At 38.9% G+C, this 26,017-nt stretch overlaps 1 long non-coding RNA gene across 4 annotated transcripts in view; it reads right to left on the reverse strand.

Moving 5' to 3' along the window:
- Positions 1 to 1,739: 1,739 nt before the first annotated feature.
- Positions 1,740 to 26,017, reverse strand: part of LOC135188236 (uncharacterized) — an 84,254-nt gene continuing 59,976 nt past the window's right edge. For 2 of the 4 annotated variants that reach the window (XR_010307624.1, XR_010307623.1), the window contains 2 exons: positions 17,438 to 17,576; positions 8,572 to 8,684 (listed from right to left, as the gene is read on the reverse strand). This is a non-coding gene — a long non-coding RNA (uncharacterized LOC135188236). Of the gene's footprint in view, positions 1,928 to 8,571; positions 8,685 to 12,448; positions 13,130 to 17,437; positions 17,577 to 26,017 lie in introns of those variants that run through there. The other 2 variants (XR_010307626.1, XR_010307625.1) reach the window with 2 other exon arrangements.

The raw sequence follows: 26,017 nt of genomic DNA on the forward strand, positions 1-26,017 counted from the left end.
AGAGCCTGTTCCTGGCAGTTTCCAGGCAATTCATCTATAGCTTTAGCATAATGCTGCAGAAAGCAATGGCAGAATCACTGCCAGAAACAGAAAGTAATAGCAGCAGGTACGAATACAATGACAGAGCACACTGAGTTACTTGTTTAACTCTCTTTTATCAATGTAGCTGAAACTAATGGGCCTTTGGACACAGAATAGCCAATCAGAATGGCAGTTATCCAAGCTTGACCATATTACATAAAACCACAGGCTTGCTTTACCCAAATTTGGGAAAAGCATAGGCCTTGCACAAGGCAGGCACAAGCCAAGCATGTGCACCTTGTCTACCACAGGGGCAAAACAAGTCTGGGCAGGCCAGAGTCCTCAGATTCAGTGGCCTCAGGCTCCCTGTCCTCCTTCCTGTGGTTGCTTCTCCCCAAAACAGAAGGAGGGAGAGCAGAAAAACATGCCTGGGCAAGTCAGAACATGTACAAGTCCATTTTGGGCTATCAAGCCTACCACAGCACCTGACCAATGCATTGTGTGCAGCAGGCTGGAGATGTTTCAGAACACGCATTCGACAAAACTTTCCTTACTCTGACTGCCTGCTGTGACTCACAACATCCCCGGAGATCAGGGATATTGTATCTCTGGTCAAATAATCTATAGGGTGAGTAGGATGTAAAACATAGCTTAAAGATCTTGCTGCAAATGCAGGCCCCTTCTGGAATGTTATCACCTTTCTTCAGTAAAACTGCAGGTTTGCTTTGAAATCCTTAAATATGCCACCTGCTATCTTATTTTGGAATCCACCTGCAAAAATGGAGCCTAAAGATTCATCAGATGGGGACAAAAACGTTCTCAGTTCTTTGGCTCCCATCTGTGCTAACCCTGTCTTAGCAAGTGCACCTTCTGCATCATGCCAAGCTTTCAAGTATTGGCAGACTTTGGGGATTTCACAAATGAAACACTTAATACTTCTGGGCAACCTGAGGAGCTTTGCTGATCTTTGTTCATATTGCATTTCTAGCTCGCTCAAGTTGGCTCATGGACCAATTTCCCATTAGGTATTTATCAAAATCTCAGATGACACATTCTCAACCCATTCCCCTCTGCAAAGCTAATACATGTTTTAAAAGGAGCTAATCCCGAATCCCATATAACTATCAATGGGCATAGAAAGTTTTGGGATTTTTTTTTTTTAAAGGTACTAAATGTGGCTTGGGCTGATATTACAGATACATGGAAATACAAAAGGCTGCTAATACACTCAGTATATATTAATGTAATGCATGCTTTATTGCTTGCTTTAGTTTAAAAGGGTGCAACTGCTACTGATCAATTACAAATTTGTAGGAGATTGCTCAAGAAAAAAAAAAAAAAAGGAAGAAAAGCCATTACGAGGGATCTTATCCAAAAAGCTTGAACACACCAGGTACTTGGGGCTCTGAGCTGCCCAGTCTGCCTTGTTTCAGCAAGCCCTGTAGCCTGCCTGACCACAGACCCTCTCTGGCTCAGGGGTGCTTAGAGCCTGCAGCACCTTTCCCCACCATGCACTCTGTTTTTATAAAGCTTTCTTAACAAGCACCATAAACTCAGTCTCTTTTATAGCTTGCACCATGGCAGCCTAAAATCTCCTCTACATAGAGAAGATGTTAAGAGGAATGACAGGTCAATCCAGCTTTCTCCCAGAACTGCAGCAAGTGCTGTTTGGTTATGACTGAGGACACGAAGACTGCAAGTCCAGGTATTTCCAGCTCAGCAAGGATTTACTACTTGATCTTTATAAACCCCATCTCAAAAATACAGAAATTATTAAAAGCAGTAAGTGAGAATAAAAAGGATGCTAATTCTGTGCCCAGTTCTTCTGGGAACTGTGTTACTTCTGCAGTCAGTCCTTCTGGTAACAGCACTTCAGAGCTGTTGGTGTGCCTGTGCTTTCTAGAGACTAGAGCCAAGCAACAAATCAGAATTAATAATTTAATCTGGAAGTTTTGGGGTTTTTTTCTTGTTTTAATACTACATCTATGAGCAAACTATAATTTGGTATCATCTTAATTCATTACAATAAACACTCTGAGTTTGAAATTAAAGTGAAAAAGAATAAAATACAATATAAAATAATTAAGACTGGACATGGTTAACAGTAGAAGGGAGTTAACCAAGGCAGGTTAGGTACAGGCTTACAGTAAAATTCATTAAAGAGGACAGAAGACACCAGGATGGGTTACATAAAAAAAGACCAGAGAGTGCCAGCTCAGCTGTGCAATACACGACAGCACAGCTTTAAGGACCTCAGCATCAGCCTGGTGCTGACATAGCAGAGAGAAACTGCACAACAGCAATCAAGGTTTCACAGGTGAGAAGGACAAAACAACTGTACATAGAAAAAATTTTTGAGCACATGACAAATGCAGCCATGGGACAGATAAGAGGAGAAGAATAAGATATTTCTTACAATTATTTCCTATAGACAGATGTAAAGAAAAGTAAAAATTGTGAACACCTTAAAAGGTATGGCTGGGAATAATGGAAACCTCAGGATTAATATTAGATATTAGAGTTGCTGTGACCTCTAGCAGTCCAAAAAATAGCATCACAAATTAAGATGATTTTTACCACTTCCTTGCTAAAGAAACAGTGTGTCTAGCCTGGAGAAATTTAGTTCTTGTGATAAAGGAAAAAGGAAATAAAGGCAAATTAAAGTTAAGTGCTAAAACCCTTCTTATTCTACTAGGCATGTTAACTCTTAACACCACGCAATACATGTTCTTCATATGCAATCCAGTATTGTACTCCTGCTTTCAGCAGAACTGCCATAATTACTGTTTTCAATGAAATCTCAGATTTTCTTTATACACGCTATTTTTAAAGGGAAAGGTATGCAGTCTTACAGAACACACACATCTATCATATAATTATATTTCTTCTCCATTTTAATAGTCTATAATTTGCCTCATATCTCTATATGAATTTCATGTTGCAATGGTTAGACTCCACTGCTTGTAGCATACAAAAAACATTTTAAGAGGCTCTGAACAAGCCTTCAGCAAACTTGAATAAAATCTAAATTTATGTGCAACCAGGTTGCTTTGTCTTGGCTGTTCTTTTTTTCTTTAAAAATTCGAATCAATAGCCAAATAAAAATCCACCTGTTCATCATCTCACTGATTTAGGCTCTTAAAAAGGTCTCCCTGGGAATGTTCTTTCTTAGAACGTTAATATCCCTTCTAAAAATGACACTACACAACCATTACCCCAGCAAAGGACACTAGAATGTCTTAACATGCAAACCACATTCTTAAAAGACTCTTAAAGGGATTTTTAGTTGTTTTTTTTTCAGCAGGGTGAGATGGCTTGTGCTGACAGCATCAAATCGTGATTTCAACATAAGACCTCTGCTCTTCAGTATTAACTCCCACAAGCCACTCTGAGGCTCTCCTATATCTTAGTATAGAACCAAGATAACTAGAGAAACCTATGTATAGCTTAGTTTCCTCACAGAATTATCCAGAATTTACCAATATAATCTAAAGAATAATCTAAAAAAATCAGATCTAGTACAAGATATGACTAGAAAACATAATTTCTTAGAGGAAAATCTCTTGCAGCCTGTATCACTCCAGAAAAAAAGTTCTATGTAGAATTTTTACCTAAGAAGTTATTTTTGTGATGGGTTACATATAAAAACATTAATAACAGAAGGTAAAATGGCTCAGTATACACTGACATGCCAGGCATGGACAAATAGGTGTGTATGCCTTATTCTGTCTATGAAAACAGCATTTTTAAATTCCTAATCCTAACAGTCAGCTGCTGGACCTTTCTTTAAAAGTGATGGTGTCAATCAATTACATTTTAAGTTCTGACTAGCAATGAATCCAGTCACAGGAACCAAAACCGATGAAAACTAACAATGTTTTGGGGAGTTATTCAAATAGTAAGCTTCTGTGAACTTAAATGTGGTTTAACACATTTCCTGTGAGGGCTATATTAATGCAAACCTCTTTTTCCCTCTATCATTGTGCTCTGTATTTAGGGTCATCAACTGCTCAGTCAATGGAATTTAATTGTTTACTGACATCACATTAGTCTCAGATTGCTTCCATTCTTATTGCACACCAGAACAGCACACACAAAGTGAATATATCAACATCTTGTATATAACAGATATAAGTCTAATGGGCAAAGTCTCCAACTGCTGCTGCCATTCATTTTGATAAAATACTAGCCATGAATAATTAGTATTCATTTGCTCTAATTAAGGAACATAGATAATAGAAGCTGGATTTAGAATACTGCAAAGCAGTTTTCTGGGGCCTATCATGCTCAGTCCATGCCAGATCTAATCAAAGATATGGGTGCTGCCCACACAGGGCTGCATGAGTCTGCCAGTGCCCCGCTCAACAGGACAGGACACAGGGACAAAGCATTATGTAAGGAATTACTGAGACATTTCCAACGGCAGTCATGGACCGCAGGAATTCTCAGGTCCTACACTTCTCAAGCACCAGATTCTGTGAATTATGCCTAAAGCAGAAATACAGTACTAGAAGTACAAGTCAGCATAGCAGATGCACAGATGCTTTTCTTTATATATTATTATGCAGTAAACTTGTACATGAGTGAGCAAGTAACACATGTACCAGGCAGAGAGTTTGTACAGCTCTGTTTGGTAGCTGAGTGGGTGCAAATAAGCTTCGCCCAGTGGCTGAAGCTACACAGAGAGGAGATGGAAGTCTTGTTTCTTATCTGTCACTGCACTACTTGATAGCCATGGCTGAACTTGATCAATGCCTTTGTCTGTCTACTCAGAAGCAAGGCACAAAGGAACCAGTGTGCAGACACCATTGGAACAGAGTTTCAAAATCTCTTTCCAGAAAATGCTAAATATAAGCACCAAATTATTGACACCTTGGCCTAAACCAAGTCTTTAAATAAAGAAATGCCCTCTGCTGTGGGTGTTGCCAGGCACATTTGGGCAGGTCTGTGCTTCTGAAACACTGTAATGATCTCCCCTTCCTCCTTTGTCTAATTGCTGTATCTAAAAATTTGGGCAGGTTGAAACCTGTGGGTTCAGCCCAGCAAGCCACTGCTGTGACATCCAGACCAGCTGGCAAAGGCAGCAAACATTGACAGCTACTCAAACAGAAGCATGCAGGACACACAACTGTATGTCCAAACACAGCCTACATGCACTCTGAGGCTTAAGAAAAACATGGTTGATTTTTTCCTAACCTGAAGAGTATACACACAGGCACTCATCTCAGCCAAGAGGCAGGCGCTCTGACTCCTGTAACCTGCCAGCTTAATTACTACCTGCATCATTTCTTTGCTAAGCTCCATCACATTTAAGCTTTTTACTGCAGGCATCAGTGCAGCAGCACTCGTGATTTTTTTAGCCATGAGTAGGTAACTGGCAACACTCCTTACACTGCAGATAAAGCTCAAATCTAAACATTTGTTTCTGCTTGGTTTCTAAGAAGCAGGTCCCACTTCTGTCTGGGAAGGGTGCTGTTTACTGATGCTTCTCAGGAACAAAGCAGAAGAATAGCACTTGCTTAGTCTCTAGACTCAGCTAAGGAGTGATATTGTTAGTATCTGCTTCCAAAAAATCATTCTGCATGAGTGCCCCTTTGCTGTAACTCCCTGGGAGACTGGCAGCAGTGCATCAGTCATGCCTGGGAGATGGTGCTGCTTGTGAGTGCACCTCACTCAACGTTGAAGACAACCATTTGGGCAGCTGAGCTCTACTCTTGGTCAAAACACTATGGCTGGCAGCGGAGGTAGCAAGGAACAGCATGCACTTCTCCTTCAGGGCACTGACGACTCCCTCAGCCCATCCTGTGTAGCAGGTTGCTACAAAGGCCGCAAGGGCTTTGAGACCAAGGACAAGGAGTAATGCATGCAAGGCTTGCAGGTTTAACTACACATACAAAAAGAAGATAGGAATCAAACCTTAGGTCAGAGCTAGAAAATGGAAACATAGCCTGCGTATGTAATTTCATGTTTCCTCTAGCAAGCAGACACATTTTCTGTGTCTGTGAACATCTCTTACAAAACAAAAAGAAAGAAAAATATATTTGGAATTTAGGATCACAGCATGCAAGAACAACCATATGAACTTTGCACCTAAACCAAGCTTCAGCATCTTAATGTTAATGGTAGTGGGCAATATATAGGCAGTTGTTAACTGAAGTTCTTGGAATAAGCAGAGGATGTCATATCCATTACATGAGAGTTTTGATTTTTCTCTCCTTTGAAAATACAGAACCACTGACACATTAAAACAGAATTCCCACCTAGATTCTCTTGAAATGCTACCTCTTGACTAATTCCTCTATGTTTTCAGTTCATTAAAAGAAAACTATTATGCTTGTTAAATAAGTGAAATTTACAGTGCAACAGAAGAATCCTCTATCTCTAGCTTTAAAATGGTAATAATGTGTTTTGTTGGGTTTTTTTAAAAACCCCACCCAACCACAAACCAGACAAACCACATAAATGGACACAGTTTACCCCAAATCTCTCTCTGCCTTGGGTTTGTTTTTTTTTTTTTTTTGTTCCTCTTCCTAAAATACCTTCTGGGAGGAGGCCAGATTACATACTAAGCACTTCTAAAGGGCTTAATAACACAATCAGATTTGATGTGAAAATGGTTATAGATTCTGCTGTACAGTACTGTTAGTTGGCTCAGCTATAAAATATCTATATCTCTGTATCAATGATAGATGACCCAGTATAATAAAAGATCTTGACTTGCGTGTATGTTAACAATTAATGGGATGTATAATGTATCACATACTGTGTGTGGAAGGTAATAAAGAGGTGTAAATGAGAATTACACTGGTTAATTGGTGTCATTAATGGTTCTTTTGTTCTGCTAGAAAAGCAGTATCTTACTCTGAAGATGATATTGTAGGGCTGACTACAGACTTCAAGTCAAGACTTGAGACAAGTTAAAAATGCCAACTCAGCTATGAAATTGCTTGACAAGAAACCAGCTTAGAAACCCGATTCAGTCCTACTGAATAGACTTATTTCCTTCTTGTGATCACCCCTCAGGCTTCACCCATACTTTGCGAAGTAGATCACTGTGTGTCTCCCTCTAGTATGTCTGCAACAGATTGGACAATTGCTCTCCATGTTTCCAGACAGTCATAGTCTGGGCTGAATTGGTTGCAAATGAGCTTAGTCACCTTGTGATCTTCTCTGACTACCCTGTCCCATCTTAAACTATGTAACACAAGCAGCAAGTCACCACAGTGGATGACATTGTGATAACCTTTACTTTCTCCACACCACTCAATCAGGTTTTTTAATTCAACCTGTTCCCTGATGCAGTTTACAAAAACAATTGATGCTGACAATGAAAGAGGTAATTTTTATATGTAGGATGCACTGGCCTAAAAGTGATTCTTTCAGTATCTTGCCAAGCAGGATACCACCTACATCTAAACAGACCCTCTGGGCAAACATTTTGGATCTCAAGAGCTTTGATAAGTCATAGATATATGTAGAGTCAATAAGAAAATCTGGACCAAACATTTCATTCCTTTCATGAATCTAAAGTAAACAGAAGAACACAGCACAGAGACGCCATCATTTTGAGAAATAAAGTTGAACAGGGTGTAAAAGAAGTCCTGAGATCAAAGGAGATAGGCCCAGGAACATACCATTATACCAAATTTTCTGTTATTTGGAAGAACAGTCTCCTTAAAATCCTTAAATCCTATTATCATCATCAACTGGATGGAGGCTCCACAGTGTTTTTATACAGAACCTGTGGAACATTTTATGACAGGTGGATCTGAACTCAGCTATTGTGAAGGGGAAGGGGAGGAGTTAGCTTCTCCCAGTTCAGAGAGGAAGATGATACCTGGGAATAAAAGTCAGATTTCCAAATGCTATCATATCCAGAAGCAAATGCTGATAGTCCTCTACTTCAGGAAAGCAAGCATGTGAAAATGCAAAGCACTGCAAAGCCTCTGCCACTTCAATACAAATCTACGAGCCAGTGGCTCTGACTCAACAGCTAGGGAGAAGAGCCAGAATGCATACATCATTTTAAAGGTGAAACTCACTAACCACACCAAAAAATATTTAGCAATTATAATAAAAGATACCTTTTTAACGAGTGACTTTTTAATCAGCTCTACAGTGCTGTAAATCAAGTCATGCAGGATGTTTTCCGAAAGACTAAGTGCTCAGCCACTGAATTTAAATGGTCTGACAAACGACAGGCCATATAGTGCCCACTGACATGATCAGGAGATCTGTAGTGGATTTAAGGCAATGCAGAACTCCTTAAAACTACTGTATCATATTCTGAGTTTTGATTTTTACATCCTTCTTCAATATTTGTGTGTTAATTTAGTGCTTGTGCAATATGTCAGGTATACTGAGGCCCTTTTCAAGCTGAAGAATCGGCACAGCACAATGTAAGTCTACAGAAAAATTATATAAGCCTCCAGATATGCTGCTAGATTTGGTTTTTAATGTTAAGCATCACAATCAAGTAGTCTACAAGGGCAACCTCAAAATTATGCAAAATCCATCTCCCTGTGCTGTTAGATTGGTGGAGATGGATGTGTCACTGGAGAAAGCAGGCAGAGATGTCTCCTGAAGTCTGCCCCTACCTGCATCTCCAGATAGAGCAGGAGCTGTGCTCAAGTTTAATTCCTGTGAATCTGCTGGAGTGACAGCTGTGAAAGACAAGTGTGAAGGTCAAATACACAGAATCCTGACTGAAAGCTTTATGCCTAATCTTAAAGTCTCTGAGCCTAACAAGATATATGTCCTGAACAGTGACAGACCATACAACAATCTTTTTCAAGTATAGCATTGTTTGTATTGTGCCCAAGGCCGAAAGCAGGATCACCACCCCAGGGTGGTGGCTGCTTGCTGAATACCCAAGCAGTGAAAGACGATATTTACCCACGGAAGGAAGGTCTCCATTTCCCAGAGCTGTTGAACCATTTCTCTGGCCACCATTGCTAAACCCAGGTTATTTAGAGGGTTAACTCACCTTTTAAAAAATGATCTAGGCATGCTAGAAAGTTCCTTTCTATTACCATTTAAAAGAAATTGACTAATAACAATAATAAGCATTGCAGAGATGAAAGCAGTCTTCAGACAATCTAACTTAGTTCACCTCTATAACAAGCTAGTGCTGAAATGAGGTGCCTGAATGATACTATAAAGGCAGACCACTGACCAATGCCTCATTTTACTTATACTTGGAACCAGCCACAAACTTCAGATCAGCACATGCCCTTAACCTGGTTGGAGAGCATTGACTTTTTTATTTCTTTACATTCTGTCACACCACAGACATCTGTAGGTTCTAAAAATTTCAGAGCATTCTGAGTACATCGTTTCTCTTGAACAAATTTGCATAACTAAAAGCAAACAGGCAATATAAAAATGCATTTGTGTGATCATCATTTTAAGGGGTTGACTAAAACCTTTTTAGGGAGACAATTAGAAATGCAGAGGGAGTGTGGCTGATTTATGTGTATGACAGATTCACTAACTACTCTGTCTTGGTATATTCTGAGCTCTCTGTTCCCATCACCAACTGGTAAACACTCCTATTAAATATTTCTCTTTTGACCTGTACACTTACATTTCATTATCATACATTACACATAGTCCAACCTCAGAGTAATTTATCCAAACTGAAGTTCTGTTGGTGTAGTCAGTTTTCAGCATGGAAAGTTGCAATGCAAAATTAGAAGCCAGAAAGAAAAAATAAATCCTTAAACTACTCATGACACAGTTGTGGCTTCTAAATTAGCTTAAGGTTAAATAACCTTTGAATTTTTGCCTGAAATCTTTGCATGAGTTTACATTAAAAAAGCAGAACAGCAAACTATTTGCTAACTGTGTAGGACCCATAAGAGACCCTGTAGTGGTCTGTCTCTAGCTTTCCTTCCTAGCTTAAGCTGAGAAGCAAATCTAATTCTATTTAGTTGTCTCTGTCCTAGAACTATCTTCTTCAGAGAAACCTGAGGTGAATTACTGTATTTTTATTAGTTATTTGGGTCCATTCCTCAAGGATGTCTCATTGTGAGATTTCTCACCCACAGTTAATGACTTCAACTATATAGATCAAGGCATTTCACACAACATTAAGGGTGATACAATTTTCTAAATTCTGCACCTTTTAATTTTTGGAAAAAAAGAACAAAAAAAACAAGGAAAAGTTTTTACTTAAATGCTATGAAAGTATTCATCAACTGTTCTGAAATGTGCACTGTCTTCTTGCACAGCATCTTGAGTGCTGAGGTCCTGTGAACTTGTTATTCTTTTTGAAGCAATGTGGAATAACAAGAGGGCACCTCCTGGAGGAGCCATAGCATTTTTCTTGCTTGGTGAAAAACATGGTGCTAAGATACAGTCTTTGCCACCACAGACTTCTTATCTAGGACTTGTGCTTGCAACTCTCACTTCCTTGGATAAAAAAGAGGATGACAGTAGAGAAATATCAGTAGCACAATAGCCTGTAGTATAAGGCAGGCCCTGTCCTCTGATGCTGGTTAGGAATTGCACAACATGTTTTATAGAAATATGTGTTTTGATTTAAGGTAACAAGCATCATGCATATGTCCAAATTCTCACAATATCAGGAGCAGAAGTGAGCTTACACATAAGGTGGTATGCATATCTACCTCATGAGACAGAAATGAGCACTCATGCCTACACCCATGCCACTCTATATCGAGTCAGCAGTCCAATCTTGGGAGATGCTTTGGATCCAGAATTGTGAATGGATCAGATCCCAGAAAAGCTCATGTATACACTTGCAAAATTCATTACTTTGACAGTTGCTAATATTTTTTGAAAGATCTCATGGAAAAATATGCCTCATGTACAATAAGGTGGAAACAGCTAATTGACTAATGATTTTCATGACAAGAAGAAGAATAAACATTAAAAAATATTCCCTTTCTCCTTAGTAACTCCTCCAAAAGGACACATTATACACTTGCAGCCTTATAAACTCTAATGGGACTTTGCATGAGCAGACACTGCAGGACAGCAGCACTGAGCATGGCAGCTGTAAGCACACTTATCCTGAGAAGCTCATCTTTCTACTTTCCTGGACTCTAAGAATAGTCACCTCTGACACTGCCAAAGGTAAACCACATTTAGAGAACAGGAATAACAATTGTAACATTCAGCATGTCACCAGAGTCCTTTATCCTTTTATTATTCCTAGTTAGGCTGTCAGGAAACATTTGCTATGTACAATAGTGAAGAAGCATGGCACCAAGTGAATAACCAGGGACTAATCCTAACCAACCTCAATTCACTATTTCACCCTGGTTCTTACAGGATAGATTTCTAACACAAAGGGCAAAATGATATTTTGCTATTCTTTCATCCTTCGCTGTCGTTAGGTTCTCTCTGCTACAATCCTATTATCAGCAAACATGATGAAAGCGAATTTGTGCTCCTTCAGTTTAAGGACGTGGCTCAAGGCAGCTCAGTCCAGGCAGTCACCTTGCATCCTCTGCCATTTCTTCACCAGCTTTTAAATTCAGTGCAAGGATTTTAATTTTAGTTTCTATACTCTGATCTCGATCCAGATTAAGTTTAAATGCTAATGACCAACAATGAATCACGCTTATTTCAGATTATAAATGTGTCTGTACTCTGTGCAGTAGTTTTTAAGGAAAACAGGCTTTCATAGAAGACTTGGTTGTTTTTTTTCCCTTGCCTAAACACATCAACTCAAGACAGACCACTCCAAAATTCCAGTTTCATTTAGTTGTCATTGACTTCTTCACAGAGCTCAGTGCTGAAAAGCACACATCACATTGCCTCAGGAACCAGGGGAAGATTGAAAACTAAAGCTACAAGGCACACAATAGAGGCTCGCAGATGATAGGTGTATTACAGTGCATTTTGATTTCTGTGTGTGGGAATATTCCTACTAATATTGCTAAGAATTGGTATACACATCCGGAGGCAGAAGTATGCCTTTGTTTGCTTATAAAGAATTTTTAAACTCAAGGAACAAATGTGTCAGTGTTGTTTTCAAGGACCCCTTAGATTCAGGTGGCATTACAAAGACCAGAGGTCCCTGACTGGGAAATAATTTCTGTTTCAGGGAGCTCATTTCTTTGAAGCAAAGAATCTTAAAGTTTATAATCCTGACTAGAAATGAGTAATAATTTATTACTTAGAGATAGGTCTGTGCTCTGAAGTGTATGGGACATGGGATGAAATCTTGGACCTACTCAAGTTAATAACAGAACTACCACACTTTAAAAGGGTGTTAGCCTCTATAATTTACAGTCTAAGAGCAGATACTGGACCCTGGAAAAGTTTAATTTGAACTGTATCAGACTAGAAACTTCTCACTGATTTTAGGAATCACTTGACTGAGTTGAAGCAACTGCATTAAAATGCCTCTCCGGAAATGTCAGTGAATAATATTTATTGAAACAATGGATGAAAAATAATTAGAAAAATCCATAGCAAAACCACTCAGAAGCAACAATCAAGCTTATGCAGACACAGGACAAGCAACATGAAAAAATTAAAACAATTCTGAATCTTCAGGGAAATACAAATCACATCCTCACTTACAGGAGCTCATGATTAAGAAAGGGGAAAAAAAGGAAAAAGAAAAAGCACACTGACAGTGCCCTTTTAAGTGTACAAGCTCCCTACACTGAAGAATATAGTCTAGTTGAAATTAGTATAAATCTCACAGTGTATTAAGCATCAGAAGATGAGGGTAGCTATGGTAATTCTAGCACTTTATTAAACACCAGACAAATTGAAGAGTACATTTCCTGCTTTTTGAAAGAAATGAATGATATCTTCTGATTGGGGAATGCTAAAGGCAAAGGAAGCTGGTTGAAATGGCTTAAAACAGTACTGCAGTACATTTATCAGGACATTTAGTGTGGTTTTTCATGGGAAAATGGTGGAAGGAGAAGGAAGGAGTGATTTTTATTGCTAAAATTAATTTTATTGCAGTGCTAACTAACCCTCTTCCCCCCTGGAATCATACACAAATAAAGAAAAATGACTGGGAAAGCTCTTCCTCTCTGTGGCTTTTCAGTGCTCATTTGTGTTTTCAGCAGCACAGTGCTAGATCTGGGCTGTGCACTGCACCATTCTCCTGCCCAAACTACAGCACAGAAAACAGAAACATAAAGAACAAAAAATCTGATTAAAAAGCGTACATTTATATTTTGACTGTGTTTTATTTTTAACATAAAACATCTTGGAAAAAAAGTTTTATGATTTAGCATTTATGAATGACTAGATTTTAAGAGAATTGTAATATTTTTTTAGGGTATTTCAGCTCTATGAGTTATTTCTTGTAGATTCAGATAATGACATTATAAATCTTTCTGTGGAGGCAATTACTAAGGCAGAAATGGCCTATTCCCCATTGGCTTTTAGGCTCAGCTTACTGACATATTACAAGCAGGCTTACCATGGTCATTAAAAACTGATCTGGGATTTATTGTACCTCTTTAAACTCCCAGTACTTCGAAAAGTATCGAACAGAAAGGAATACAAGGTGAAGTTACAAAGAGATCCAATGAAGCAATCAGGGGAAAAATAGGCTTAATTTATCCCAGCAAGGCCCACCAGAAGCGCCACAAAAATATTTGAAATTGAGCTTTGAGTCCTTAATAGAGAGCACTCACAAGAGCTATTAATCATATCAAATGGAAACACTTTTAAACAGAGGGTTTGGGAACATAAAGGACATCAACGCAAGATCACAGGGCAGAAAACAAAGCCAAGATTTTAAGACTGCCAGTGATGACAAAATAGCTGCCTGGCGCTGCCTGGTGCAGTAGACGAGAATGAAAAAAATTCAGCTACAGCAACTTTTCTTGCCTAGACCCCAGTCACCTGCAGTGCAAGCAGGAATTTTATCTATACCTTGTGTTAACACCAGACCTCAGATCATTGCTCCAGTTGGTTTTCTGGGTAATCTCTGATGGCCAGCAGTAGAGCCAGCAGTTGAACAAATGCCTGAGAGCACAAATGCACCATCACCTTGTGCAAACGGACCTAAAAGGCGGCCAGAGTAAGAGAAACGCTAACTGCCACTGGATCTGAGCAGGACTGGCGCACTCACTAGCGGGTAAAGGTCAGTGACAAAATTTCTGTTCCATCGTCTGCCAGTTAACTTTCACTTTTGGGTTGCCAGTGACAGGACCTGCATCTTCAGAGCAGCTGCAGTTTCAAACTGCTTGCTCCTCTAGGACATATTCTAGAGTAGAGGGTTCAGAGTGTTTGGGAGATTGCCTGATATAGTGCACACCTTCCCCTTCCTGTGGCTTTTGACCTGAGCTTAAAGCTGCACTCAAACAGCTGCTTCTTGAGACAGCTACCTTATGGCTGTCTTCCTTATGGCTGTCTTTTAATATTCTCCTACAATCATCTCCAAGAATCCCATTCATTTCAGGGAAGAAACCCTCCAAGGGTGACTAGGTTCTCAGTCTATAATACAGCTTTAGAAGAGATACCTGTTATCTCTACGTTACTGTAGCCAAACCCTCAGTTTTATCAACAGCTTGCCATAATTCCCTGAAATAGAATAAAAATTCACTTTTTTTTTTTTTTTTTTTTTTTTTTAAAGCATCATCTTTGGTTATAATTCTGAAAAATAGGTGGCAATTTGGTTATCCTTCTAGAAAGCTGTGAACAGGCATCAGATTTGCAATGGATAATAACAATTTGGTACCTTTCCGAAAGCCATACTCCACATGTTTGAAGGCTGTTGATCTAAGACCCAAATGTCACTTTTGCCTTGTAAGTAACTTTTCCTTTCTCAAAATGATCCTGACAGGCACATGCATATTCCAATGTTGTACAGTATGTTAGGTTGGTCAACACTCATTTTGAAGAATGTGTTTTAGCATAATATCCATTTCAAATCTGAAACCAAATTATTACAGGTAAACCCTTCCATCAGGTTTGCATTTTCCAGAGAGATTTGTCACTCTAAAATTCTCTTTACTTTTCACCAGGAATAAACTGAACTGTATTTGAAAATAATGGCTTTAATTATAATTGGCATATCTGAGCCTACAGCTAGTGCCAGTCACTTTACTAAGTGACATTACTTATGACACTGGCAAGATCAGAGTCTTTTATCACTTTTTTTTTTTTTAATTATTAATAGGAGACCAATTTCCAACCTTCTCTAATATCTGATTATCTCTGGATAACTGGAGACGGGTAAAGATAGAGGATCACATGCAGAACTGGGCCCCCACTAGTAATCCCTAAAAATCCCTGGTATTCAGAGTACGGAATCTTCTCAAGATGAGCAGAAATTAAAAGATTTACACCCCATTTGACTCAAGTGGCTGTCGTAAGATTGCTATATATAAATCAGGAACGAGAAAACCTACGCCCCAGAACTAGGCACAGCCCACGACCTCAACTAATATTTTTGGTGTGTGTTAGCATACAATCCACCAAAAGTGCCTGACAGACCTATTCATCACTGCTAAATTCATGAAGAAATATTGGCTAGTAGAATTGGCAGAGTACTGCGCCAGAGACCAAGGGGTAGAAGCTAAGGGCCAGCAAGAGAGGGAAAGGGGAAGACTGGCAGGGGCTGGGTAGGCACATCTTTGTGCTGCACCAGCCAGGGTACAGCACACAAGGGATGAGCAGGCTGAGGGGTGCAACGTTACATTCTCTGTCCCTCCTCTTGCTACTCATGTGAGCCCAGCTTAGGCTCACACTAGGGTACTTAGGTAGCAAAACTAACAAGGTTAACACAGTCATTAATTAAAAACAGCAGCAGCACAGGTTTGCTTTAAACTCACCTTTGTTAACAGAGAAGGAGAGGACAGTAGACCTGATTGTAGAATATGAAACCATACATGCAGAAATTACCTCCATATATGCAGAATGTGTCCAAAATACTCATTCCATTAAAACAAAACTCATTCAGACCTGCTCTTCCTCCTTGGAATGTACACAGCATTGATTTACACTTTACTAGTAATAACTCAGCTATTAGAGTGCTCTTAGCATCCTTTTAAAATTGGCTTCAGGTATTTGGGGAGTTATTGTCAGGCCATCTAGAATGTAGATAAAGGGATCCTATGGCAGAGTGATATTCTGTATAAACTCCTGTTTGGGGGCGATGATATACTTCCCATAACTCTTGTGTTGTAGGCATTCCGATAACATGTGGACAAAGTGGTCCAGAATATATATTACATTGCCAGCCCCCTGATTATTCCAAACACCAGCAAACTGAACTCCCTTCAGAGTCCAGGAGATCCACAATGCAATTTTGTTGTTAGAGAAGGCCTTAATCACCAGGTGATTTTTTTGCCTGCTACTACAAGCATTATCCTAGGCTTAGTCTGACATTTGAGAGTTTGTCTCTAAATCAGAGTTCCTTCAGCATCCTTAGGTAGGTAACATTATATTGCAGCATTATTTTTAAAAAAATAATTATTATTTTAAAATATAATTATTTTAAACATAATAATAATAATAATAATAATAATAATAATAATAATAATAATTATTATTATTATTATCTAGAAGCATTGACTGTATTGAACCAGATTCTGGTTTAAGGCAACATATTTCGTGGATGATCAGCTCCTGATATTCCAGGAATGAGTGAATAGCCCTCAAACATGCCTAATTCTTCAACCAAACCATGTGAGAATTATCCTTCTGATAGCTGTTGAAATACTCTGCCTGATTGGCAAAGTCAAAATGGTATGGGCTATATCAATATTATAGTACAGATTATGGCTTCAGTTTTTAAATTTGCTTAAACTTAATGGTGTAGCATCAGCTGCAAAATATGAAAATGACACCCAGCTCAATTTTCTAAACTTGAGTGGTTAAAATTCTGGGTGGTTTCCTTTAGCTCCTTTTAAATGAGTATCATAAGGATTTCTTCTTAAGGGAATCATTTTGCGCTTTTCAAGATAGAAATAATAGATTAACACACAAGATTAGTTCGTGACAACTGCTGAAGCTTTTCTCAGTCTAGCAGAAAGAAAAAGAGACAGGTCCTCAAAGATGTAACTTGATAATGGGTAATGCCTATTTGTATTTTATATCATCACATAAGGATAACTATAAAGGATAACTAAGATACTCGAGTTCTGTGAATGTTGATTGCTTAATATAAGACAATATGTTAATTTTTTTTCTTCTAGGGAAAGCATTATATAGAGACACATAATTTAAAATAATAGTAACCAGAACTGGAGTGCAGCTGGAAGGGTAACATAATCATCTCATGTGATAAGTTCGAGTATACAAATTCATCCAAAGAATATTGGCTAAGCACTGCTGCTACCAGGGACAAGGAAACACTCACCAATGTGCATGCTCCAATTTTACCTTTGCAGATGCATTTAAATTTTTTTGTAACAACTTTTACTTATTTCCTGAATAAGTAAATGGACATCACAAGATGTCCTACCTGAGAGCTGGGTTGGAAAATCAGTGGTTCCATACAGACGGAAGTGGCTTCTTGTGGCACCATGGCTGTATACAGAGGTGCTCCCCTTTTCCAAGATCCCCAAGACATTGGCTCTTCTCTGCCGGTTTTCATGGAGAGTCTGTGGGAATAAAAGATCATGCTGCTGAGAGCTCAGTACAAGTTAGTGTGTCTGCCAGGGCTGCTTGCACAGAATAGCCTTGAAGAAGTTGGACAAAGGTCCCTCTAAGCATTGATCACACTTTTCTCTGATCAGGTGGATTGTAATGCACAAGTTAGATGAAGTAATTGGGCAGTTTTGGAAGTAAAAGCTCAGAAGTAAAAGCTTCAAGCCCACAAGACAAAGCAGAGACAGAAAGCACACCTAACTGATGTATTCTTTTACTCTCTCCACATATACTGTAGCCAGCAACCTTTCACTGTCTCCCTTCACAGTCATTGTAACAGACCATCAGCTGACATGAAGACTAACTTGCAAAATTTCCCTGACAGGTTGTTAGTGTAGGCAAGTAAGCATATTGCTAAGAGTGGGAGAAGTAATTAATAATTTTGGATTTGGGAATTTAAGTTTGGAAGGTCAATCTAAATACATTTTTTTCCCCTCTTCCTCAGAAGTGCGCATGAAACAGAGATAACTGAAGCACCTCCAAGTCTCTTAAACTACATAACTTATTGATTTTTATGCCATATCAAAAGACTACTGCCACTTAAGCACACTTTAAAAGATTCTTACTAATCTAATTTCTGGGGTAGGTTACAGTCTTAAGTGTCAACTGAAACTTCCTCAGGTGAACGAGATGGCTTCCAGAAGTCCCTTCCAACCTCAGTTATTCTGTGATTCTAGAAACATTCTGAATCACCATTTTCTATCCAGTATGTCTGGTGTTAAGAATGTCATTTAGCATGCTCAGAAACAAACTATGCAGCAACCGAGTTAGAAGTTAGAAGAATGCAATTTAGAACCCATTTTCTTCACAGATAATATGATACATGGTCTTCCCAGGGGTAACTTTCATGACCTGTTCCAGCCATAACCCGTATTTATGGTTGATGATGGAATGAATGAAACCTGCTGCTCCATAGTGAGAAATTGTTGTGATGCAATAACTGAAGTAGACATCACAGAAAATTACGTCCGTGTATGATTGTGTATGAAAATAGCTTGAAGATTCTCTCTAGACTAAGTGATTTACAGTAGAGAAATATTTCTCACTGCTACACAAGGTCCAAACTGAATCTTTGATGGAAGAGCTGTAATTCTGAACTGAGTAGGGGGATTTAAAGGTGTTTTTAGAAAATCTGGGAAAACTCTGAAAAAAAAAATCTAGATTCTGTAAAGATAATGAGCAGAAGAATTTGACCTTTTTTTTCTTGAAGACTGGCTGTTGAACCAATAATTTTCTTCTGCACAGAAGGGAGTTTTGTGGACAGAAACAATAAGATGTCATTAAATCAGAAAAAAAATTCTGACTGCTATTAGATATCTTGTACTTAAGTGGATGAAGCACAATGCAGATAAACAATGCTAGGGTGGATTCAAAATCAGTTTCAAAACTGTACTCAGAGTAGTCATCAAAGGCTCATGGCCAGAACGGGAGGTTGTATGAAGCGAGGTTCCACAGGGACCGGGGTTGGTACTACTCAATATTTTCATTAGTGACCTCATTGATGGAATAGATTATGCTTATTCCGTCTGCAGACAACATCAAATTGCGAGTATGCTGGAAGACAAGATTGGAATTCAAAATGGCTGTGACAAATCAGAGAAGTAGTCTGAAAAATAGGATGCTGTTCAGACGGGATGGGTGCATCAAATTTCATGTAAGCAGCCACATCCAAGAGTACAGCTAGCCAAGTAACAATACTGTACAAAAGAATTCAGGGATTATAATCGATCACACACAGCTTCTATCAAAGTTGGGCCTTAGATGTGGAAGTAAAAGCAAGAGACAAATCCGTGTACTTCATTTGCCTGAAGCTTTAGCTGATGGAAGGAAGTCACTTGCAAATGCAACTAGATTATTAAAATAATGTTGCTTATCCTGCTTAGAAATCCTTCTAGATGCAGACGTCCAAAGCTTAATCTTTCTGCAGAGATGCGTGGCTACTGGAGAGATACCTCTACTACCAAACTCTTAATTTGGAATTACTGATATGAAGAATTGCTGACAGGAAGACCTTTACCTCACTAATCCCAAAATATGGGTTACTTTAAGAAAAGCATGACATGATCAGTTGCTTTGATGCGCTTGAAGGACAAGAGTTGTGTGAGCATGCATTAAGTGTCTGATACTCCATTAGGCTACTGAATGGCACAGAAAATCAAATAGTAGTGTCTTGTAAATGGTTATAAATAATGGACTTCAAAGTAAAAATTGGCTAACAGGCCTTGTGCCAGAAAAAGTCCATCTACACTCTATCCACTGGGGGAAATTGCATGTAAGAGTTTATTTATATGAAAATATGACCATAGCACTGTTGTCAAGGTCAGTAAGACTTATTGTGATCTGCTGAATAACTCTTATTTGTGCAAGACTAATCTGCATAAGAAGTACCTTCAGTTTCCATAATAATCTGGCTAAGAATTCATGGAAGGATGGGATTAATAACATTAGTCTGGAATCACACTCATCTGTGATAATATTGCTATATTTACATACCTCGGGCATCTTTAACATATCCATCTCTTTAAATACTTGTACAATGACCTCATAGAGATATCAGACAAGAATGGAGTCTAACATTACAACATATTATTAGTGGAAAAGAAACTTCTTATGCTATCTGTGGGTATAATCTACCTTGTCTTGTTTATCCATTTTTGATGCTGTCCACACTGCATTTGAAATAGGTGCCTGGCTCCAATTTGCACCAAGATGATTGATAACCAAACAGCAGGAAAACTCATTTCAAATAATTTTCAGTAACATGATTTGTTAAAATGGCATTAGCAGCTAAGATTATGTAAAAACAGTATCACAATGAAAACATGGAGGAGTAGTATGTAGGGCATAAGTAACAACCAGATAAGGCTGTTGCATGTAGTACTTTCTCTCTGACCCCAGTTCATTAGAGAAAAAGCAATGATTTAAACTACCTAGCTAACCTCTTCCAGAGCTATAGTTTATAATCATAAATCAGGCATGTGACTACCTGGAGGCATTGGGGAATTTGCTGCTACACTATGTTACAGAGCTAGGAGGGAAAGAAAGTTCCTATTATTGGATCATGCGCTAGACATTGGTGCTTGAAATTTCCACTTACACTACATTAGCTCGAGGCAGTTCATTTGCTAAAATAAAAGAAACAAAGTGTAAAATATTCACTGACTTGCTCAACAAAGCAATCAGCAAAAGGGAGAAAGAGCCAGAGAGGGAAGGAGTGTGATTTCCACCACCACCCCACCCCCAGCTATCACACTGTTGATAAATACCATTAGTGTTTTAGAATTATCTCACCCATTCAGTCTAAATTTAAAAGTATTAGTGGCATTATCAGTCTGTCTATCCATCTCCTTTTATTTTGTCTGTCTCCTGCTTCTATTTTGTGTGAAATTTCAAGAGATGAATCCCATTTTCTATTAATTCAATGGCTGTCATCTTGCATTGCATCATGTAGCCCAGATCACAACAATGAAATCTAAGGGTTTAAATTAATAATATTGCAACACATCACTTTGTAAAGCATTGTACTCATCCATATGTAGCCAGCTCAGGTACCTTGCCTCCCGACTGATGCCTTTCACTGGTAGCTATGGGTGGGATTACACCTGTACAGTTGCAAACAATCTATAATTGGTAACTGAATACTCAGACTTCATGGTGAATAGCATTATTTAATAGGGTGTTGAGATTTAACAAGATGTTTTTGCTTAAAAATAAAATAGTTGAGAAAAGCTTCAGGGAATATGAGATCTCTGTTCTCTGAGTGGCATTCTCCACACCTACAAATATATGCTGACAGGTAACTGTATTGCATTACAATTGCCTTACATACAATGTCAGCTAAAGCTACATGGAAAGTCAGCATCTTGGAGCACCTATGCATCTTGAAACAGCTGATAGATTTGGTTAACTATTAGAAGTTCAGATATAATTTCATTATAGCTTCTAATTTGCAAAAGTAAAGGAAAAAAACCCTCAACACAAGTACCCAAGATCATGTGTAAGTAAATCATCAGAACCACTACAATTTCAGGAAGGAATAAAACATTATGCCTAAAGGAAAATAACACACAAGATCAAAAATACACCCTATCCAACATTTACTGTTGGTATTCAGGCATGTCTCCTATTATGTTTTGTCATGTAGAAACAAATCCACTAGTGGGAATCTACATTTTTAGTTTGAGTGTTTCTAAAAGAAAGGATAAAAAAGAAATATGACCACAAGTCCTTCAGTGGCCAACCCAAACTACAAGAAACAGACGTACAGCTGGGAGTTGCTACCTTTTTTCCCTCTTTCCTCAGAGCACACTTGCAGCTGCAAGAATATTCATAAGACTTTACATACTGACAAACACATGAATCTCTTGGTAAGCAGATAGGCACAGAGTTATAAGGGATTCATTAGATAGCTGCTAATCGTCAAATACGTTCCAGCCCAACCTGCTGAGTGTAAATGCAAATTTACCACCTTTGGAGCTGCCTCATTGTACAGCTATTGATTTATGTTTGAATGGGAGTTCAAAAAAAAAAAGTTGTCTTTTGAAGCCTTACTATCTGAGCATGGCTCCTTTGTCCAGGTGTCTTGGGGATCTCTTGCTGCAATTTTGATCTTTGTATTCCAAAAGCCTTAGAGAGTCAATTCAGGTAACTTAAAAGTGAGATATAATCAGAAAGGATTTGGAAATAAAGTCTTTGCCTTGTCACATTAATGCGGCCCTATCAAGTGGCAGTTTATCAAGAGGCAGCTCACAAGGTTTTAATGAGCATGCTGCCTGTTCTTGTACAATACTAATTAATCCCATTTTTTCACACTGGTGTGATTGCTTCATGAAACCCGCATTGTTTTATGCTCAGCAGCAAAGCGGGCTCTCACTGATTAAATCTCCTTCCCAGAGCTGGAGCCTGACAACTGAATTATACCTTGCTCAAAATAATAATGGGTATCAGCTAATAAATACGGTTTAACACACACAAAACTATGCAGCCAAAATCACACCACAAAATAGGAGTTTGACTTATAGGCACAGCAGTGTTTCATTAAACATCTGTATTATAATTCACTGGTTTTCCAACTGATGTAATAACTTAATTGATGAGAACAAAGACAAGCTTATTTATTCACCCAATTGCTTGCTTCTTGACTAACGTTTTTCCTTGGTGTTATTGTGGAAATAAATATGCAATATTCTTTTTATAGAAGTCTAATTTAGGCCCTTTTTTTCCCCTATTGAGAAGTCAACATCACAATCTGTTTCTGACAAGTTCTTGCTGCAGTGAAGCAGACCGCATTATGATAAGACAGCAGTGTGTTGTTTACCCTAATGTTCAGACATTCCAGCAAAGGTGAGAGAGGTGTGATGCTTCAGGCAGTTAATAATGAATAATTGTCTGCAAATTTACATTACAGGGTTCAAAAAGCTTGTTTTCTCTCTTTTCTCTTCCCTGTTCTCCCACATGATTTAAAGCCCCTTCCATCTCAGCCAGGGAAGGGATAACTGCAAAGTACTAATGAGAAGCATAGCACTTTTCTCTGCAAGACCAAGTCACATTAAGGGCATCACAGACATGAAATAATTTTGAAAAAATAAAGAAAAGAGATATTTTTACCCAAGCTGGCAAATACAAAAAGACGAGTTTTACTCCCTTGTACTCTGCATAGCTTGTATGTTGCAGAATAGGATGGTCAAAACTTAATTCTTGTGTTAAGACCCTCTGAAGAAAGCTACTTTACCTCCTAGGATTTCCTCCAGAAAGTGTTCCCCACGGAAAATAAAGAGTCATCATCAACCTTGAAGTTACTACAGACTTTTATATATAGCTTGGGATTCTCTAGAATAAACTGTCTATTAGACAGCGCAAAGGAAAACATAAAGAATTTTGTAGCTGCCTCTAAAAAAATAAAGGGGTGGGATTTTCAAGGAGAAAGAATATTCTTACGTCCAGCACCTCCAGTATCATTTTTGCAGCTGAATTTGAAAGGAGAAAAAGAAGTAGAAACAAACAAAAAACTCCAACAAACCAAAGATCCCCCCCAAAAAAACCCAAAACAAACAAAAGAACCCAACAACACACTTTCAGAATAAAAATATTGCTGTTACGTAAGTTTTTGCACAGGGCTTTTTTGTTGCTTAGAGTATCACTATGATCAGCACTTCCATAGGTATAAGAATTACTCCAAATCCTTAAAAAGTAAGAATTAAACACCAAATTGGAAGAGCATTCAATTGAAAGTGTTGAATGACAAGCTGCTATCAGATAAGGCCTAGAACAAGATGAAATAGCAGATTTCAATTTGTGCTGCTCTTTGATAGGATTATGAAAATGAGGAACAAGACAGCTTGGAAAACATGAGAAAAAAAAATTTGACCATCTCTTTCTTTTCACTTATTCCAGTTTTAGCTAAATTATGATATCACAACAACTGGACTAAGTCTCTCTAGTCTCCATTCAAATCTTCACCTGATGCAAGCTGCAGCTATCCCCTGGGGATCTTGTCCATGAAGTCTTCCAGACCCTCCCCTCCAGACTAGAGGACCGTTTCCACATTGCTCACAGCAGCATGATGCCAGTGCATTGCCTGTGTATGGTGCTACCAGACCAGGATTTCTCTCCTCAGACTATGGCACTACCTTATTTCACTAGGAGTGATTTTTCCCCATTGAGTGTGCTGTTGCTTATACTTCTACTAGAAGAGTGGAGACATAAAGACTAACAAAGCAGAACGGTTCTCCCCCTAGCTCACAGGCAGTTTGCAGAGGTAGGAGTTCCTGGGGAATCAGACACTATATCTATCCTCACAAATGTCGTAACTCCATGACAGATCAAGCTATAATTAGATCATGACCTATGTCTGATATTAGAACTCAATTCGTAGAATTTATGTGCCATATGAAGTAAAAACAGAGAATAATTAGTTTAGGTTATAAAAAAATATTAGCCATCTGCAACAATAACTTCTCCGTGCTCAGGGGACATACATATTGGCATAAAAATACCCAAACAACTTATTTATACTTTTATATATAAAAATATATGAAAGATAGGGTTTGAGGACCAGATTCAAACTATTTTTAAAGATCTGCTTGTAGGAACAGAAGGATTTGAGCCTATCTTTAAATAAAATAGCTGCAACATTATTTTCTAATAATTTAGTTCAGGAAAAAAAAAACCCTTTCCCTTCTTCTAGAGAATCTAATTATTCAGTGACAGCAGTTGGCTGACTTGGGCACAACACAACATGTCAATTTTCAGTTGCTTACACAGTATCACAGAAACTGTTAGAAATTGTTTTGAAATCTGGCATACTTTTCAGTCATCCTAATTCCTCCAAGTGAGCCAAACCTGATTACATTTGGCTCACCCACAAAAGATCTGCAAGATGGGGAATAGAATGAGGAGGAAAGAATAAAAAAAAAAAAAAAATCAACAAGATTTCCTCCCCCCTGCTGCCTTCAGCTATGTCTCACTGCAGCAGCAATCCCCTCTGCTGCCTGAAACCCTATGGATTTCAACGTTCTAAACCAATCTAAAATTCTTAAACTCATTTTTCTATCATAGAATGGTTTAGGCTTGAAGGGAGCTTAAAGATCAGCTACTTTCAACCCCCCATGCCATAGGCAGGGACACATTCTGCTAGACCTGGTTGCTCAAGGCCTCATCCAACCTGGCCTTGAACACCTCCAGGGAGCTGCTTTCCACAATTTCCCTGTGCAACCTGTTCCAGTGTCTCACCATCCTCATTGTAAGGAGCTTCCTCTGAGAGGAAGGCCGGGGAAGGCTCGTTTAAAAGGGTGAGGGGCCATTGCCTCCAGTTTGAATCACAGAATCAGTCAGGGTTGGAAGGGACCACAAGGATCAGCTAGTTCCACCCCTCCTGCCATGGGCAGGGACACCCTACCCTACCTCAGGCTGCACACAGCCTCATCAAGCCTGGCCCTAAACACGTCCAGGGACAGGGCCTCAACCACCTCCCTGGGCAACTCGTTCCAGGCCCTCACCATTCTCATGCTGAACTCCTTTCCCCTCACATCTAGTCTGACTCTCCCCACCTCCAGCTTTGCTCCATTCCCCCTGGTCTTGCCATTACCTGATATCCTAAAAAGTCGCTCAGCAGCCTTTTTGTAGGCCCTCTTCAGACTCTGGAAGGCCACAATAAGGCCACCTCGGGGCCTCCTCTTCTGCAGACTGAACAGCCTCACTCTTTCAGTCTGCCCTCAAAGGAGAGGTGCTCCTCTGGAAAAGTGGAGCAGAATAGAAACTGGAGCAGAGTAGATTTAGGTTAGACAGAAGGAAGAAGTTCTTTGCAATGAGAGTGGTAGAGTACTGGAACAGGATGCCCAAGGACATGGTTCCGGGCCCATTCCTGGAGACGTTCAAGATCATACTTGATGTGGCT

The sequence above is a fragment of the Pogoniulus pusillus genome, chromosome 29, assembly GCF_015220805.1.
Source record: "Pogoniulus pusillus isolate bPogPus1 chromosome 29, bPogPus1.pri, whole genome shotgun sequence".
NCBI classification, from domain to species: Eukaryota; Metazoa; Chordata; class Aves; order Piciformes; family Lybiidae; genus Pogoniulus; species Pogoniulus pusillus.